Raw genomic sequence first — 17,700 nt, 5'->3', positions numbered from 1 at the left:
AGTTCAATTTAAAAAGAGTTCAACAGCGTATATATTTTTTGCAGTTGTTTGAAAAGTGATTAGAATTAAGTGTCGTATTAACACATAGGTGATTAAACACTGATTGTTTTGTTTGGTTGTATATAATTCTCATATACACTTTCTGCAAAACTTTGATATAAATGGCACGTATAATATTAAGAGTATTGACAAACACAAGAAACAGTATACTAACCACCTCAACATAAACGGATTATTGTTAAAAAGAAACAAAAAAAAAAACAAACAAATGAAAGAAAGAAAACAAATGAAAGAAACAAAAAGAACAATAAAAAAGAAAATTCCTTTAATTTTTTCTTGATGCATATTTTCTTTTTCGCCTGATAAACAAAGTGATAAATGACTCCATAAGGACTTATAAGCGGTTATAAACATGACTCAAAATTGTTTAAAACACGACTCGAAGGAGATTTTATATACTATCAGAAAACAGTTGTTAATGTAGAGGAAGATTCAAGAGTGATTTTTTTGTAATAGTCGCGGGAGGTCTCGTTTTTCTCCAACAACAGAGTTGTTTATGATTAGAAAATGCGCTCATAATTCCAGCTTTTCAATCGTGCAGCAGGATCGAAAAAGACTTAGGTCCTGTTTCACTATGTCGATAGAAAATGAATGCGAACGAAAAACACCTAAACTTTGCTTTTCATTGTAATATTGAATTTGTTATTGCTTCGAAACAACTACAAAGTTTGAAAATCATACACGAGTATAGTAGCTTTTCTTTCGTTTTCATTTTCGTTCGACATAGTAAAACAGGCTGTTAGGGTCTGTTGCGAACGAAAAACACCTAAACTTTGGTTTTCATGCCAATATTGACTTTGTGTTTGCTTTAAAACAACAACTACAACATTTAAATATCAAATGTTGTCCATTTGATATATATGACATATAGGTTAGGTTAACCCGTTCGGAATTATCGATAACTGTCCAACCGTCAGGCAACCACAAAATATTTTTGGTTGCCTGATGACTGACAAAAGTGAACGGCCACACTGGCAAGCAACCGATTATTTGAGCAAAACTGAGAGTCAAAACTGATCGTGTGTACCCCACTTGACAGCTCCAATTCGTAGTTATAAATTTTTGAAATTTGGAAGTTGCCTGAGGGCAACGTTGGACCATTGTGGTAATAAAGTGATTACATTAGTGGATGTCGAAAATGCGGGTTAGTGGTATTCAATGAAATACAAAGGTTAACTGGGACATTCGGGGTAGTAAAACATGTTGTATTTATATTATTATTCGAAGATTGGACTTGAATTAAGAGGAGATTGACACGGTTTTTGGTGAATATACATATTAGTCCGTGTTTAGACACACAAATTTTTCGGGAAAGTAAATTCAGTTTTTAGGCAATAGGGGGTAGGAAAGAGTATTGAGGAGCTCTTTCCTCTCCGCTCTCTCCCAAAAAACTCAATTTACTTTCCCGATAAATTTGTGTGTCTAAACACAGACTTACTAGACATCGGATTTTGCATATTTTTTAATAATAAAGATACGAAGATTCTGATTGGACCAACATTCGTTTCAAAGAAATCTGAATTGAATACCAGGGTCATATTTTGTATTTATTTTGCATATACACAAAATATGCAAAATATACAAAAAATATGTAAAATATGCAAAAAATGCAGAATATGCAAAATATGCAAACCGTTTTTGGCCTAAAATGGTCATAAAAGTCGTAAAATTGACAATTAAAGTTGAAAAAATCATCAAAAAAACTTCAAAGTGTCCTAAATTAAGATTTTTGGCCGTTTAACGTCGCTGTTTTTAGTAGATTATTATGTTATTGAGACCCCTTACCACAGTGTGGTGTAGGATATAAAAAATATGGTTATTTTTAGATTCACTTTGGCAGTTTGTTCTTGAGCTCTTGAGCTCGAGTCGTCTTAAAATTCGGGAAGGGTTCTTTGTTTCAATACAAAGAACTAAGAAAACTGATGAGTCCAAGTGGCATTGGACGAAACTAGTCTTCTCTGCCATCCACTAAAGTAATCAATTTTACCTACATTCCACTTTAAACTTGTTGTTTTTAAATTTGAAAACAACAAATATGAGATTAAGCTTGACTTACATACGAATAGTAAATATGGTTATATGTATATTATAATACCATTTTTTTATTATTAAACTATTAAAAAACATAAAATTTGTTAAATTGTCAAATACTTTATGTAAAATTCAATATATTCTTTGTCTTAATTTGTTGCATTAGGCTGGCTTTAATTCAAAGGGAAAACATTGATGTCGGATTTTTTTTATGCGGCACTCCCCTAATGTGTTTAGTTTGGTTAGATTTTAAAATTGTTAAAGTTTGAGCACAATTGGAATATGTTAACACATGCCACTGGGGCCTCGATATTATGAAAATCACGATTTTTTTTGCCTATTTGACTACTTCAGCGACCCATATATGTGAAACGGTTAAAGCCATTTGCACGTGTTATGCATTTAATTAAATGCCATGCTATTCTTAATATTTCTTGCAAACAACAAAATACGTAAGCATTACTGAATTCGAGATAATAAAGCCAGTGTCCCGAAAACGCCTTAGGGTGAAACTGGAGTCTATTGTAAAAAACCCCTTTTTACAGGGTTTTATTTAGCTTTCTTTGGAGTCTGTTTACTTCAAATCTAGTAACTTATTTTCCACACAGTTGCAGTTGACCCATCGAGGTTATGAGGTTCTCAGTGTTCAAAGAAATTAATTGCATTCAAAGAAAAAAAGTTAAAAATAAAAAATAATTAAAAAATTAGGTTACAGTATTTTATTTAAAACTAGAAAATAATTTTTAATGATGGAATCTCTCATTTGAATTGCATTTAAATTAAAAATTGTGACAATATTAAACGGCAAGCGTTTTATTTGAGAGAATCCACCATTAAAAATTATTTTCTAGTTGTAAGTGCATTTATAAATAAAGCATTGTTAAGCATTAATTTTTTTAATTATTTTTTATTTCTTCCCATATTATCAATTTTTGGGAATGAAAACAAATTACTTTTACATTTTGTTCATATTTAAATATATTTAAGGGACTGACATAATGTGGTTTTGGAGCCATCTGGGTAAAGATGACTACTTGGTGATGAACTCGACTCATTCGACTCGTCGTTCACAACTTTCAAGTTGTTTACCATCATTTACCCTTCCTGGTAATTGATATTCTGTGGCCAAGTTGTAAAATCTTTTTCAAAAAATTCGGAGTTAATGTTAATCTCTTGACCAACAAGTAAGTATCCCCTGTAATTACGTCTGGTAGACTTTTTCTAGGAATTTCGGCTGTACTTTTATTAGTTTGGTTTTTTCCGTATTATTTTATTCTGCTTCCTTTGTTAAGATTTTTGTCGCATTTGGCTCTTTACGGTGGTTTGAACTATCAGATCAACAACAAGTTCAGGCGATTTATCATTTTGTTATTTGCTTTATATTATATTTGTTTCGTATTTCAATAAATCTTCAATGCGGTTTAGGTCTTATTTTGGACCTAAAAATATTTCTGAATTTCTCTAATCCTTGTCAACCTATTGATTATGTTTACCCAATCTATCCTATGTTATATCTATATAAACATTATCTTGTTCATTATACGTTTTGTAAAATCAATAACCCACACTCTGATTTATAACACTCAGTTGATGTCGTTTGATACAAAATAAAAAAACGTACTGGGGGCCTTAAACCAGACTCGAAAGATGAAAACACAAAGTGCTTCTACGGTCTCTTGTTCTTGGGACGCCAGCTGGGAAGTAGTTTTAAAACATACTCGCCTACATCGAACTTGGATATGTCAATCGCAGACTATTCTCCAAATAAATTTTTTGCTCATTGCGACTCCTAAATATTATCCGAACATCACCAAAATCAATGGGCTTCTTCCTCTGTGAGACGATCCGATCAAAATAGATCCAAAATTTGAGTCCAATCGGATAAGAAATAAAAAACATGCAAAAATCCAATGTCTACATATTACATATTAGGAATTTGTATGATATGTTTTTATGTATTGAATGAAGGTCAATATTATCAGGTTTAGAGTCTGCATACAAAACAGAAAATATTTTGCAAACGCTTCTACTCAATATTAGCATTTCATGTTATACGAACACCGCCATATAGGTCAAAATTGGCTAAGATGTGAATATATGATAAATATATACCAATTTTCCATTCCATTTCCATTAATTTTCCTCTAGAATTAAACAAACACATCAGATTATGCTTTTCCACATCATGAATAATGAAAAATATAAAAATAATACAAAGACTTAAGCAACAAACATTCATTTTTATAACCACAATGCATTGTGGTTTAGCTTGTATGGGAGAGAGCGACAAAAATATTTCTAATCAAGATATCGATATAAAAATTTTACAGTAAACTCATAGTGACTAGAAGATAATTTTCCCCAAAAATCGTCAGGATTGGTCCACTTTTACGTATAGACCCCCATAACGGTACTTCCAGTTTTTTATTAATTTCATGAGTTTGTCTATATTTTCAAAGTGAATTCGCTGTAATTTGACATTTTGTGTTCATTGGTGGTATCCCAGCAAAAATCCTCATTACAAACCTCCTTTCCCACCCATTATTTTAACAAGGGCATGTCGCGCGAAGTTTCTAGTTATTTTGTAACCACATAATTTTTTTTACAAAAACATTTCTAAAAATCATGACATTTTATGAATTTTATTCTTGACAAGGATTAACTCGTAACAAGTATCAACAATATGAGGCACAGAATATTCTTACTAGGGTTAACATATGGGCGTACCAGATTATATTAGATGCAAACAATGTCCTATATGTCTCAAACAGAGAATATCTGGAAACTAAGATGTTTTATGAAACTTTTAGTTTGCGAGGATGGGTTGGTATCTATTACAATAAATACTAGCTACAGGATATCTCGATTAAGATAGTTTCCAGATCGACTAAAAATGTAGCAGGATATATAAACAGTAAACAAGAACACACAGGTGGTCCTGCTTGCCAATTTAACCATTCTACGTTGTTTAGTTTTCTGTGTGGAGCTTAAATCTACGGCAGACCTTCCGCGTGTTTACTTTCAACGGCAGATAATTCTTGAAGTGGCATGTACATACCCAGCAAAAAAAGTCCTCCCAAAATCATTTGTTTTGTAAGGGATTTTTGGCAGCCGTAACTACTCGCAAACCCCCTTTCTTCCCCATTATTTTTACAAGGGCATGTCGCACTCAGTTTGTAGTTATTTTTTGACCACTAGAATAACTAGTTATTCTGTGGCCACTAGAAGTTGAAAAAAAAATCTATTTTTAGAACAGTTGATGTAGAGATTTTTTTTTTAATTCCATCACACTTCTTACTTTTATTTTACTTTATTTTATTTCGCTCGCTGTGCGAGTTGAACACACGAACCCTCTGATTTCTAGCCAAAGACACTACACACTATGCCACGCACACGAACATTAAGGGTTGCTTAAGAACTTAAATGTGCAGTACACATGTGCACAACGAACTGTTATTTTTGAATTAAAAAAAACTCGCGTGCCGACAGTGAGCGTTGAACACACAACCCTAGGATTTATAGTCGGACACACACTCACCGTGCCACCGTCCTCATTACTTAGTGAGGAGCAAAGTAAGTAGGTTTGCCTTGTAATTTTTTTAAGAAGTATCCCATTACTTTTCAGATTACTTGTAATGGGAACAGAAGCTTGTTTACATTACTTTGTAATGGGTTACGTAATGACTACCGGATCCAAATTTTTGCTGGGTATGTTTCAAAAATAATGTTGTGTTATAGAAAGCCAATTTGCATGATGTTTATCAATATTTGTGTTCTCTTGTTCTGTATCCAGATTTTTGAAATTCCTTTTCAAAAGTGGTGTATACGATCTGACAACTTAGAGAATTCATATCCCACAACATCCACCTGAAGGTTTGCTATAATTTCTTCGAATACCGTCCGTCCCATTCAGGCGTTGACAAAGCTTTTTAACACCATATTTCAAAAACATACAAATGTGAAAACACACATTCATAATGTTATCCTAAAAACATCATTTTTTATAAAATAAGATCGAAACAAAATGTAAAACAACAACACCGATTGCTTAAAAACACCCAATACAATACATTCACAAAACTCCGAGTATATTCAGTATAATGAAAACTGAATACCGCTCGGCAACTTTCGGCAGACGAGATAATTTTTTTCTAATTCTAGACACTTCAACTAACATTTAAATAAAAATAACGTGAGGATCCGCGAAGATCCAAGGTACTAAAAGTCTATTTCTTTTCACAATATTAAATAAAAACACTCACAAAAATACATTTCAAAAGAGATAAATTTTACTACAAAATAAAGATACAACTTTACGATGTTATCAATTAAAAACAATAACAATACCATTAACTTTAACTTCCACTTCTTACTATAGTAATTTTACACATCGCCTTTTTGTGATATCACTTGTAACTTGCCACACCATAATGGAAATTTCAATGTCTCAATTTCTTCAAATGGAAATGCTCCCTTCTGTGGCTCTGCTCTAGCACGTACCGTTAGAAGTTGTAAAAAGAAAGCCGGAATACTAAAATTTGATGTGTCTACGATAGATTTGAATAGTTAAAATCATAATTTGTAGACATCGATTTTTGTATTTTTGTCGCGGGCTGGGACCACAGTGCAATGGGCTGATGTTGCCCACAGGCAACATTTGGTACCTTCCTAACCGCAAGGAACTGATAAGAATTTTTTGCATAAATTACTTATTTTTGCGACTGCTAATCATAATAAATATGAAAAATATTTTTATCTCAACGGAAAAAAATTTGGGGTTCAAAGGGTTAAGCATGAAACCTGTGGTGGCACTTACTACAAGCAGTAACTGTGCTATCAAAAATAAAAATATTAAGTAGGCTATGAATTATTCCTATGTGAAAAATGTAAAAAAAAATATTTTCATAGAATAAAATTTAGTTTTGTATTTGAAATTGAAAAGAACACTCGTATCCATACTACATTGGAGACCCCGAACGGAAGAAATTCAAACATTTTCAAATATGTCAACCGAAAAGAATTCAATGGAAATATCCCGAGTTGCTGTACGCGTTCCTCAATTTTGGCGACAAAATCCAAAGCTATGGTTTATGCAATTGGAATCCCAATTTGTAACTGAAGGAATATCTTGCGACGAAACAAAATTCCACACGCAAGTTGGGTCCATGGAAAGCAATATCCTAAGTTACGTGAGCCATGTTTTGGAGAATCCCCCAGCGAAGGACAAATATGAGACGCTCAAGAAGACATTGCTTAACGAATTTATGGAATCGGAAGAAAAGAGGCTACGGCAATTATTGGAAAACGTATGTATTGGTGACAAAAAGCCCTCCGGATTGTTGAGAGAAATGCGAGAATTGGCCAGCGGAAAAGTGTCTGAAGAACTTTGGATTCAACGCCTACCTCAAACAACAAGAGCTATATTGTCGGTGAGCGAAGATAGAATTGATAAATTAGCAATGATGGCGGATAAAATCCATGACCAATCGGATGCTACTGGTGTAGTCAACGCGGTTTCAACAAGCGACAACGATCGATTGCAATTTCTTGAAAGTATCTGAACTTTTAAAAAAGGTCGATAGTTTGACAGTAAAAGGGAATAGTAGAAACAAAACGAATTATGTCCGCTCAAGAAGCAATTCCCGAACAAGATCTTCCATATGCTGGTACCATTTCAAGTTTGGCAAGAAGGCTACAAAATGTCGGTCACCCTGTTCCTTCAAACCTTCGGAAAACAATTAGGCACCTCATCTACGGTGACGGATGAGAGTGGCCTACAGATAAGTCGCCTGTTCATTCAAGATACAAAATCGAAGTACAGGTACCTTATAGATACTGGGGCCGACATTTCAGTTATACCACCGACGAGTGAAGATAAAAAGTGCCCGCGGAAATCATTTGTGTTGTATGCAGCAAATAATACGAAGATACGAACGTATGGAACAAAAGTTGTAAATTGCAACATTGGTCTTCGACGAAAATTTCTCTGATCTTTTATTGTTGCTGATGTCGCACAGCCAATAATTGGGTCAGACTTTTTGAAACATTTTGGACTTCTTGTGGATGTTAAAAATAATCAGCTTATTGATTCAACGACGAACCTTAAAGTGCACGGTTATTGTTCCAGGGATCAGAATTTAACGCTGAAGGTAATTTCGGATGTTCCAGGAAAGTAAAACAATAGAATTCTTTCTGAATTTGTTGATGTCACGACACCTAGTATCAAGTTACACATCATATTGATACGAAAGGATCAGTAGTTTCCGTTAAGGCACGGAGATGATCTTCTGAAAAGCTTAAGACCGTTAAAGATTAATTCGATTACATGATGAAGTTGGGAATATGCATACCATCAGCAAGTCCTTGGGCGAGTCCATTACATATGGTTCCCAAAGGAGACGGCATGTGGCGCCCATGTGGAGATTATCGTTCTCTTAATAAAATAACTGTTCCCGATCGTTACCCGGTAGCGAATATCCAGGACTTCGGATATATGCTGGCTTGTAAGAAAGTATTTTCCAAAATGATTTGGTCAAAGCGTACTTTCAGAATCCTGTAGCTGAGGAAGACCTCCCAAAGACTGCGATAATTACGCCCTTTGGATTGTTTGAATTTACGCGTATGCGAATTTGGCAAGAATTCTCTTGAATTTTTGGGATACTGTTTTACTCCAGATGGTCTTATTCCAAGTCCAGAACGAGTATCTGCAATTCTCCAGTATAAACTGCCACAAACAGTTAACGAATTAAGTCTATTCCTGGGAATGATAAATTTTTATCGACGTTTTGTTCCGAAAGCCGCTCAAGCTCAAGCAACGTTTAATGCAGTAAAAAGTGGCCAAAAGAAAAACGATAAAACGCCAATAATTTGGACACCGGAATTACGCAAATCATTTGAAGAATGCAAGAACCAGCTGGCAAACGCTGCGCTTTTGGCATATTCTGTTGAATCCACCGAAACATCTTTAGACGCGTCTGATACTGGTGTGGGAGCTGTTCTCCAACAACTAATAGATGGTGAATGGAAACCTCTCGGATTCTACTCCAAGAAATTATCTGAGACGCAAACACGTTATAGTGCTTATGATCGCGAACTTTTGGCGGCATACTCAGGAGTTAAGTATTTCCAACATTTTCTTGAAGGACGTCAATTTTGCATATACACTGATCATAAACCGCTTACATTTGATTTTAATCAACGTCAAGATAAAACATCTCCTCGTCAACTACGTCACTTAGATTTTATCGGACAACATACTGTAGATATTCGCCATGTACCTGGAAAAGATAATATCACGGCAGATGCTCTATCCCGGCTCAATGCAATATCGTTTCCAACTTCCTTGAATTATTCAGACCTAGCGGAAGATCAAGCGAAAGACGAAGAACTCAAATGTTTGGTTACACGAGCAGTACCATCAAATTTAGAGCTGAAAACATTTGAAATTCCTACATCGAAGAAAGAAATCGTTTGTGATGTATCAACATCTAAAGCAAGACCGTACATTACACCTTGTTTCCGAAAACAAGTATTCGACATGATACACAACATATCACATCCCGGCTCCTCACATCCTCAATTAAGATGATATCGGATAGGTTTGTATGGCCAAATATAAGGAAGGAAATTTCAAATTGGGCTAAGTCATGTTTAAAGTGCCAGGAAGTAAAGGTTGGACGCCATATAAAAAGCGCTGTTGGTAAATTTCCTATTCCAGACGACCGATTTAAGGTAGTAAGCATTGATATAATTGGACCTCTTCCACCGTCGGAAGGGTATAGATACTGTCTAACATGAATCTGTTGCAAAATCATTTTTTAGTGGATGGATATCTAGGTTTGGAGTGCCTTCTCAAGTAGTGACAGATCAAGGACGACAGTTCGAATCTGCATTGTTCCGAGAATTTTCAAAATTGATTGGAGTTCGTGTCACTCATACTACGCCTTACCACCCGCAATCCAATGGCCAAATTGAACGTTGGCATCGAACACTTAAATCGTCTATAATGTGTCACGCAAATGAGCGTTGGTCAGAGGTCTTACCGGTAGTAATGTTGGGATTACGTGCATCTATTAACTACGATATGAACGTTTCGCCTGCAGCTTCAGTTTATGGGATGGAGAAAACGTTGCCTGGTGAATTTTTAACGGAATCAAAAACCATGAAAATAACTTCAGATTGGGTTACGCAATTCAAAGCTGATATGAATAAAATAAAAGCAACGAAGGTGCATCGTCATGGCAATTCTAAAGTTTATGAACCGGAAGCTTTAAAACAAGCAACTTTTTTTTCATCAGAAATGATGCTGTACGAACTGCATTGCAACCTCCCTACACCGGACCATTCCCTGTTATATCCAAAGGGGAGAAAACTTTTTTGGTCGACGTAAATGGGAAACAAAAAATGATATCGGTTGATCGCCTAAAACCAGCATCAAATTTATTCCTATGTGAAAAATTTAAACAAAAATATTTTCATAAAATAAAATTTGTGCTCTGTTCCAGAACCTGCAAGAAGCATCTATTTTTTACTACGATAACATTTTTTACTTTATGTTATCGGAAAAAATAGTAAAAATTAGTAGATTCTTGAAGTTCTGGAACAGACCATTAGTTTTGTATTTGAAATTGAAAAGAACACTCGTATCCATACTACTTACTTACTTCCTTAGTTGGCCCATTACACAACATTTGTTCTATAGACCGAACTAAGAAAAGATCTCCATTCCTCTCTGTTTTTCGCTTGACTTTTTGGAATACCGCGCCTTTCCATTTCTTCATCCACTTGTTTGCTCCATCGAAGCTTAGGCCTGCCGATTCTGCGTGCACCGCCATGTGGCATGTATTCATACGCCTTTTTAGCGGGTTCATCATCGCTCATTCTCATGATATGGCCTAGCCAACGCAATCGTTGCATCTCGATACGTTTAACTATATGCATGTCTTTGTATAGCTTATATAGCTCGTGGTTCATACGACGTCGATATTCACCGTCAACGCAAATCGGCCCGTAGATCTTTCGAAGAATTTTCCTCTCAAACACACCAAGCACTGCCTTATCTGCTTGCGCAAGTACCCATGCTTCGGAGCCATACATTAGCACGGGTAGTATCAGCGTTTTGTATAGTGTTATTTTTGTTTGACGAGATGTGGCTTTGTTTTTAAATTGCTTACTTAATCCATAGTAGCATCTGTTGGCCAATACAATTCTTCTTCTTATTTCACAACTGATGTTGTTTGTTGTGTTTATGGCAGTGCCGAGGTAGACGAAGTCTTTAACTACCTCAAAATTGTAGGTACCAACTTCTACGGTTGGTCCGAGCTCTATGGACGCTTTGCGCGTCGACACCATCAATTTGGTCTTTTCGCCGTTTACCGCCAGACCCACTTTCGCAGATTCTGCTTCGACCTTCCTAAAGGTATCAGTTACTTCCTTTACTGATCGTCCCATGATGTCTATGTCATCAGCATAGGCAAGTAACATGTGGCTATTGGTGTAAATTGTGCCATTTCTTTTGACATTTGCATCTCGTATTACCTTTTCCAGCAAAATGTTGAACAGGTCACACGAAAGGCTGTCTCCTTGTCTGAAACCTCTTTTGGTACAAAATTCTTCGGAGAGGTTCTTTCCAATTTTAACTGAGGACCTAGTATCAGTTAAAGTCATCTTACAAAGCCGGATGAGCTTTGCGGGGATACCAAATTCAGACATTGCGTGAAATACCTTTGATCGGAGGGGACTGTCGAATGCTGCTTTATAATCGACAAAAAGGTGAAATATGTCGATCTGCATCTCTTGGGTCTTCTCTAGGATTTACCGCAGGGTAAATATCTGGTCAATGGTGGACTTGCCAGGTCTAAAGCCACATTGGTATGGTCCAATTATTTCGTTGACCATTGGCTTTAGTCGTTCGCACAATATCCCTGACACTATCTTATAGGCAATAGGGAGAAGACTTATGCCCCTATAGTTTGAGCATACAGTCTTATCTCCTTTCTTGTGGACGGGACATAGGATGCTCAGGTTCCAATCATCGGGTACGCGTTCTTCCTGCCAGATGGTGCTAACTAGCTGATGCATACACCTTATCAGCGCGTCGCCTCCGGTTTTAAACAGCTCGGCTGGTAAGCCATCGGCTCCTGCTGCTTTATTATTCTTCAGCCGGTTGATTGCTGTTTTTACCTCATCTTGGCCGGGCGGTATACATTCTATACCATCTTCTGGGATTGGATCTGTGGTATCATCGTCTTCGCTACTATTGGATACCAGCAGATTGGAGAAATGTTCCTTCCATATCCTGAGCACGCTATCTGTATCTGTTACCAGATTACCTTGCTGGTCTCTACAGGAGGATGTGCCTGTACCAAAGCCATCTGTTTGATGTTTCACTCTTTGGTAGAATTTTCGGACTTCATTCTGTCTCCTGTACATCTCGATTTTTTCACACTCCCGCTTATCCATTTCTCTCTTTTTCTTGCGGAAAAGCCGTTTCTCTTCTCTCCTTTTCTCCCGATATCTCTCTCGTGCGAGTAATGTAAACCGCTTATTTATCCAGATTAAAATGGATTTATAAATAGTTTTTTGATAATTTATTTGAATTGAATATTTTTAAAATATATTTTCAAAATAATAAACTTATTTATTTGAAGGGAAATTAAAATATGACAAAATAGGAAAATATGTTTTAACAGGAAATGAAAATTATGAATAACAGTAAATTCAAATATGTCGACAAAAGAAATAATATTACAATATTGAGTAATATTATTATACAGATATATGTAAGTTAAGATAAATAGTACAATGCAAAGAGGCTCTCCATGTGTTGAGATCATTGGGGCCCAATCCCGTTTGGAACGAAACCAAGAAAATATTAATTCAGAATTTTGGCATAAAAGAATCGTACCACCAGCTTTACCAAGAAGCGTTTGGAGCAGCAAATAATGGTATCGTAAACTATTATACACATTTATTATCAATATTATGTAAGATTAATGAGAAATATGAATACGACCCTGAGAAGCCTATAGAATTTAGTCCAGATAATACGGAGAAGATAATTTTAAGAACTTTTATTAATAACATAGATTTAAATTTGGCTTCCGTTGTCATAAATAGAAACGTATCGAAATTAAGAGATGCGTACAATTTACTCGAACAACATGGTCTTATTAGAAATAATTTTAAAAAACCATTAAACTATACAAATTTTAAAAGTAGGACACAACATACTCAAAATATACTGCAATGAATATAATATAAAATATAGATCAGAAAAATATCCTACCGACTGCGCCAGTAATGTAAACCGCTTATTTATCCAGATTAAAATGGATTTATAAATAGTTTTTTGATAATTTATTTGAATTGAATATTTTTAAAATATATTTTCAAAATAATAAACTTATTTATTTGAAGGGAAATTGAAATATGACAAAATAGGAAAATATGTTTTAACAGGAAATGAAAATTATGAATAACAGTAAATTCAAATATGTCGACAAAAGAAATAATATTACAATATTGAGTAATATTATTATACAGATATATGTAAGTTAAGATAAATAGTACAATGCAAATGGTGAATGAGATATACATATTACTTATACAAATAAAGAATGGAGAGAAGGAATGATATTGATTTTCTTGTAATTATAACAATATGGCAATTATAGGATTATGATAATTAGGATTTTGGTAATGATAAGGCTATCATTACTTGCGCTACGCGTTGCTACTGATTGTAAAGTAGCTCTATATGCCGCATTTTTCTCTTCGGTAGCAGCACGACACTCCTGGTCATACCATGAATTCCTTTGTGGAGGTCTCTGGAATCCAAGTGTGGATTTTGCGGCTGTTTGCATGGAGTGGGCAATATGCTGCCATTGTGTTGTTATGTTATCGGGACAAGGAGTGCTCGCGTTAAGCAATTGGGCTAGTTGAGTGGAATATGCTGTGGCTATCTGTTGTGTTTGCAGCTTATCGATGTCCAACTTCCGCGTTGAGTCTGTTCGTGCTTTATTTGCAACGTTTAGACGGGTACGTACCTTTGCTGCAACAAGGTAGTGGTCCGAATCAATGTTTGCGCCTCGGAACGATCGTACATCCAACACGCTGGATGAATGTCTTCCATCTATTACAACATGATCAATTTGATTACTTGTTCTTTGATCTGGAGACAGCCAGGTGCCCTTATGAATATCGAGATGATTAAATCTGGTACTGCTAACTACCATGTTTTTTGCAGCTGCAAAGTCTATCAGCCTCATACCATTGTCAGATGTTTCACTATGGAGACTGAATTTCCCGACTGTTGGGCCAAAGATATTCTCCTTTCCAATTTTGGCATTAAAATCGCCTAGAATGATTTTAATGTCATGGGCAGGGCAACGGTCATATGTTTCTTCTAAGCGCTCGTAAAATATATCATTGGTCTGTTCGTCCTTTTCTTCAGTGGGAGCATGAGCACAAATAAAGCTGATGTTGAAGAATTTAGCTTTTATTCGAATTGCAGCATTCACTGGGGTGAAGCTGGATACCAGATGTTTTAGTCTCCGACTAACTACGAATCCGCAACCAAATTCATGCTTTACGTCATGGCAGCTATAATACAGTGCGTCACCTTTAGGTGTTGTTGTGACGCCTTTCCCAATCCATCGTATTTCCTGTATGGCAGTAATATCGGCCTTGTACTTTTCAAGTACGTCTGCCAATGCGAAGACTGCACCTTCTCTATAAAGAGTGCGAACATTCCAGGTGCAGATTCGCAGATCATGGTCCTTAAAACGTTTGCGGGGTTCGTCAACTTTAGAGGGGTTTGTTTTTCTTTTCTTTCGTTTTTTCATAGTAGGATGTTTTTCTAGGGGAGGGTTACTAACCAACCAATTTTTACTATTTTCTCCGATAACATAAAGGAAAAAATTTTATCGTAGTAAAAAGGTTGCAGGTTCTGGAACAGAGCAAAAATGTTTTAATTTTTAAATTCACAATTGAGAACAAAAATTACCCAGTACAATTTAGTTCCTTGCGTGCACATACAGTGGTGAGCAAAAATGAGTACATGTTGACTAATTTCAACGTATTTTTAAATTAATAACACCGTGCAACACGAAGAATATTCGGACACTGCAGCGTGATTGAAGAACAAAAAAGAGGAGATACTAGTTGTTTCATTGAATTTTGAACAGTTTGGTATATATAGTCAAGAAGCTTTATTTGGTTTTATTAGTTCACATAATACCAAATGCTACCACATTTAGTAGCTTTTACTACTTGCCGTAAACTTATCGAATTGAAAAAAATCTTTTATACAACTATCCTTCACTCCACCAGTGTCCAAATTTTCCAATTTTATTACTCTTCGTAACCTTTTTTTACGAATTTTTACAAAACCAGGCTTATCACACACATATACCTTAATAGGAACCCTCACGCAAAATTTCAAGTTTCTAGATTTAGCCGTTTCTCCTCAGTGTTGATTACCAGTCAGTCACTCAATTTTAGTACTTTTTGAACCACACACCTGATCGTCAATACAAATGCTCACTCAAAATTTCAGGATCCTAGCTTCCGCCTTCCGTTTCGCCTGGGAATCAGATACGAGTTTGATGCAGTTACGAAAATAGGGGTGAATGAGATACGATAACATATTTTATTCATTTCTATACAATGGCGACAACATATTAGAAATGTTGCGGAATCTGCAAGAAGCTACTACTTTTTACTACAAAAAAATAGTAAAAATTAGTAGATTCTTGCAGTACTGGAACAGACCAATTAAGTTGTTGTGCAATCGCTTGATATTAAAAAATCCAATTCGCATTTTTCTAAGATACGAGGTTAAGAATGTAAAGTATCGAATTGTTTATTAGGACTTTATTTTTTTTAAATTTAACAAAATACCACTCATATTAACAAATGTTGTACCGCCTCTATAACAAGGTCTCCGAGTGGAGTGGCTGTCTGTATGACAGCTACACGTCCTTTAACCTAACCTAACCGCCTCTATAAGCGGTGTTTTAGTCTGCGGCACATCGTTCAGATTTGGAGGAGGTTACATGTCATTTATATGAAGAAGTCTTTATGGGAAATATTTTTTTTAATGATATATTTTTCCCTAATATAGAAATAAATATATAAATAATCTGTTCTAGAACCTGCAAAAAGCTACTATTCGGTCTGTTCCAGAACTGCAAGAATCTACTAATTTTTACCATTTTTTCGATAACATAAAGGAAAAAATGTTATTGTAGTAAAAAGTAGTAGCTTCTTGCAGGTTCTGGAACAGAGCAATTTTTTACTAAGATAACATTTGTTCCTTAATGTTCTGGAACAGACCAATAATGTGGTCTGTTCCAGTACTGCAAGAATCTACTAATTTTTTTCGATAACATAAAGGAAAAATTGTTATCGTAGTAAAAAGTAGTAGCGTCTTGTATGTTCTGGAACAGAGCAATGCTATACCCAATTCGACACTAACATTACATCCCACGGACTCAATTCTTGTTCTACGAAAATTTGAAAAAATAACTTTTATAAAGGAAATAAATGTCAAATGAAACATTTTTTAAAGAAAATATTTTTCATTTGAATTTTTCATAGAACAAGAATGCATCCCCAGTTCAGTCAGCTGGGTCATGGTAGAATAAATACAAGGTAAAGTTAATACTACAACAAATACAACTCGAACAACAACCACAAAGGAATTTGTTTTTGTTTGGAACGTTAGTGTCAAATATAAATGTAAACAAAATAAGGAAATGTCTATAAATTATTGGAATTTAAAAAACTAATAATTTTTCACATTTGACTGAATATTTTGAAAAACATGAATGAAAACTGGTTAGATTTTCAGTTTGAATGTTTCCGTATCATTCCACTAAATACACAATATCACGCAGGAAGTAGAATTCTTGCCAAAATGTTTGGGGTCGCTCGTAATTCATTGAAAAAAGAGAAGCTGTTTCAATCTTTTGTTTTTGAAAACAAAAAGCACATGTTTATTAGGGCTTTATTATTTTCAAGTTTAATAAAATACCACACATATTAACAAATATTGTACCGCCTCTATAAGTGGTGTTTTAGTGTGCGACATGTCGTTCGGACCTGGAGGAGGTTACATGTCATTGATATGAAGGAGTCTTTATGGGAAATTGTTTTTATTTCAGATGAATAATTTTTTTCTTCAAAAAATATATATCCCTATTATACATCGAACATAGAAATAAATATATAAAATGTCGTATGGAATTTGACACTAACACTACAGCCCAGTTCAGTCAGCTGGGTATTGCTGCTACCTTTTCTTGTTCTACCATGCAGCTGGGTATTGCTGTTACCTTATATTGTTCTACCAAGTTATATATAACCCTGCGTTTACAAATGCCAGTATTGACAAGACAATAGCAAAAATACAAACCTTTTTCACAAATACATTTATAAATGTTTAAATATGTATAGATAAAAGTATGAATGCATTGGTGAAAATGGTTTGTAACTTTGCTATTGGAGGTTGGCAAAGTTTCGGTTGTTGGGGTTGTGCCTCTTGAATCAATGAGTAATGGTAGCGTAGCCCTGAAAAATGCTTCACAGCCTTCTCAGAGTATTCAG

This window comes from Musca autumnalis, unplaced genomic scaffold, assembly GCF_047663935.1.
Source record: "Musca autumnalis isolate F117 unplaced genomic scaffold, ASM4766393v1 scaffold_1, whole genome shotgun sequence".
NCBI classification, from domain to species: domain Eukaryota; kingdom Metazoa; phylum Arthropoda; class Insecta; order Diptera; family Muscidae; genus Musca; species Musca autumnalis.
This window is presented reverse-complemented; position numbering follows the sequence as displayed.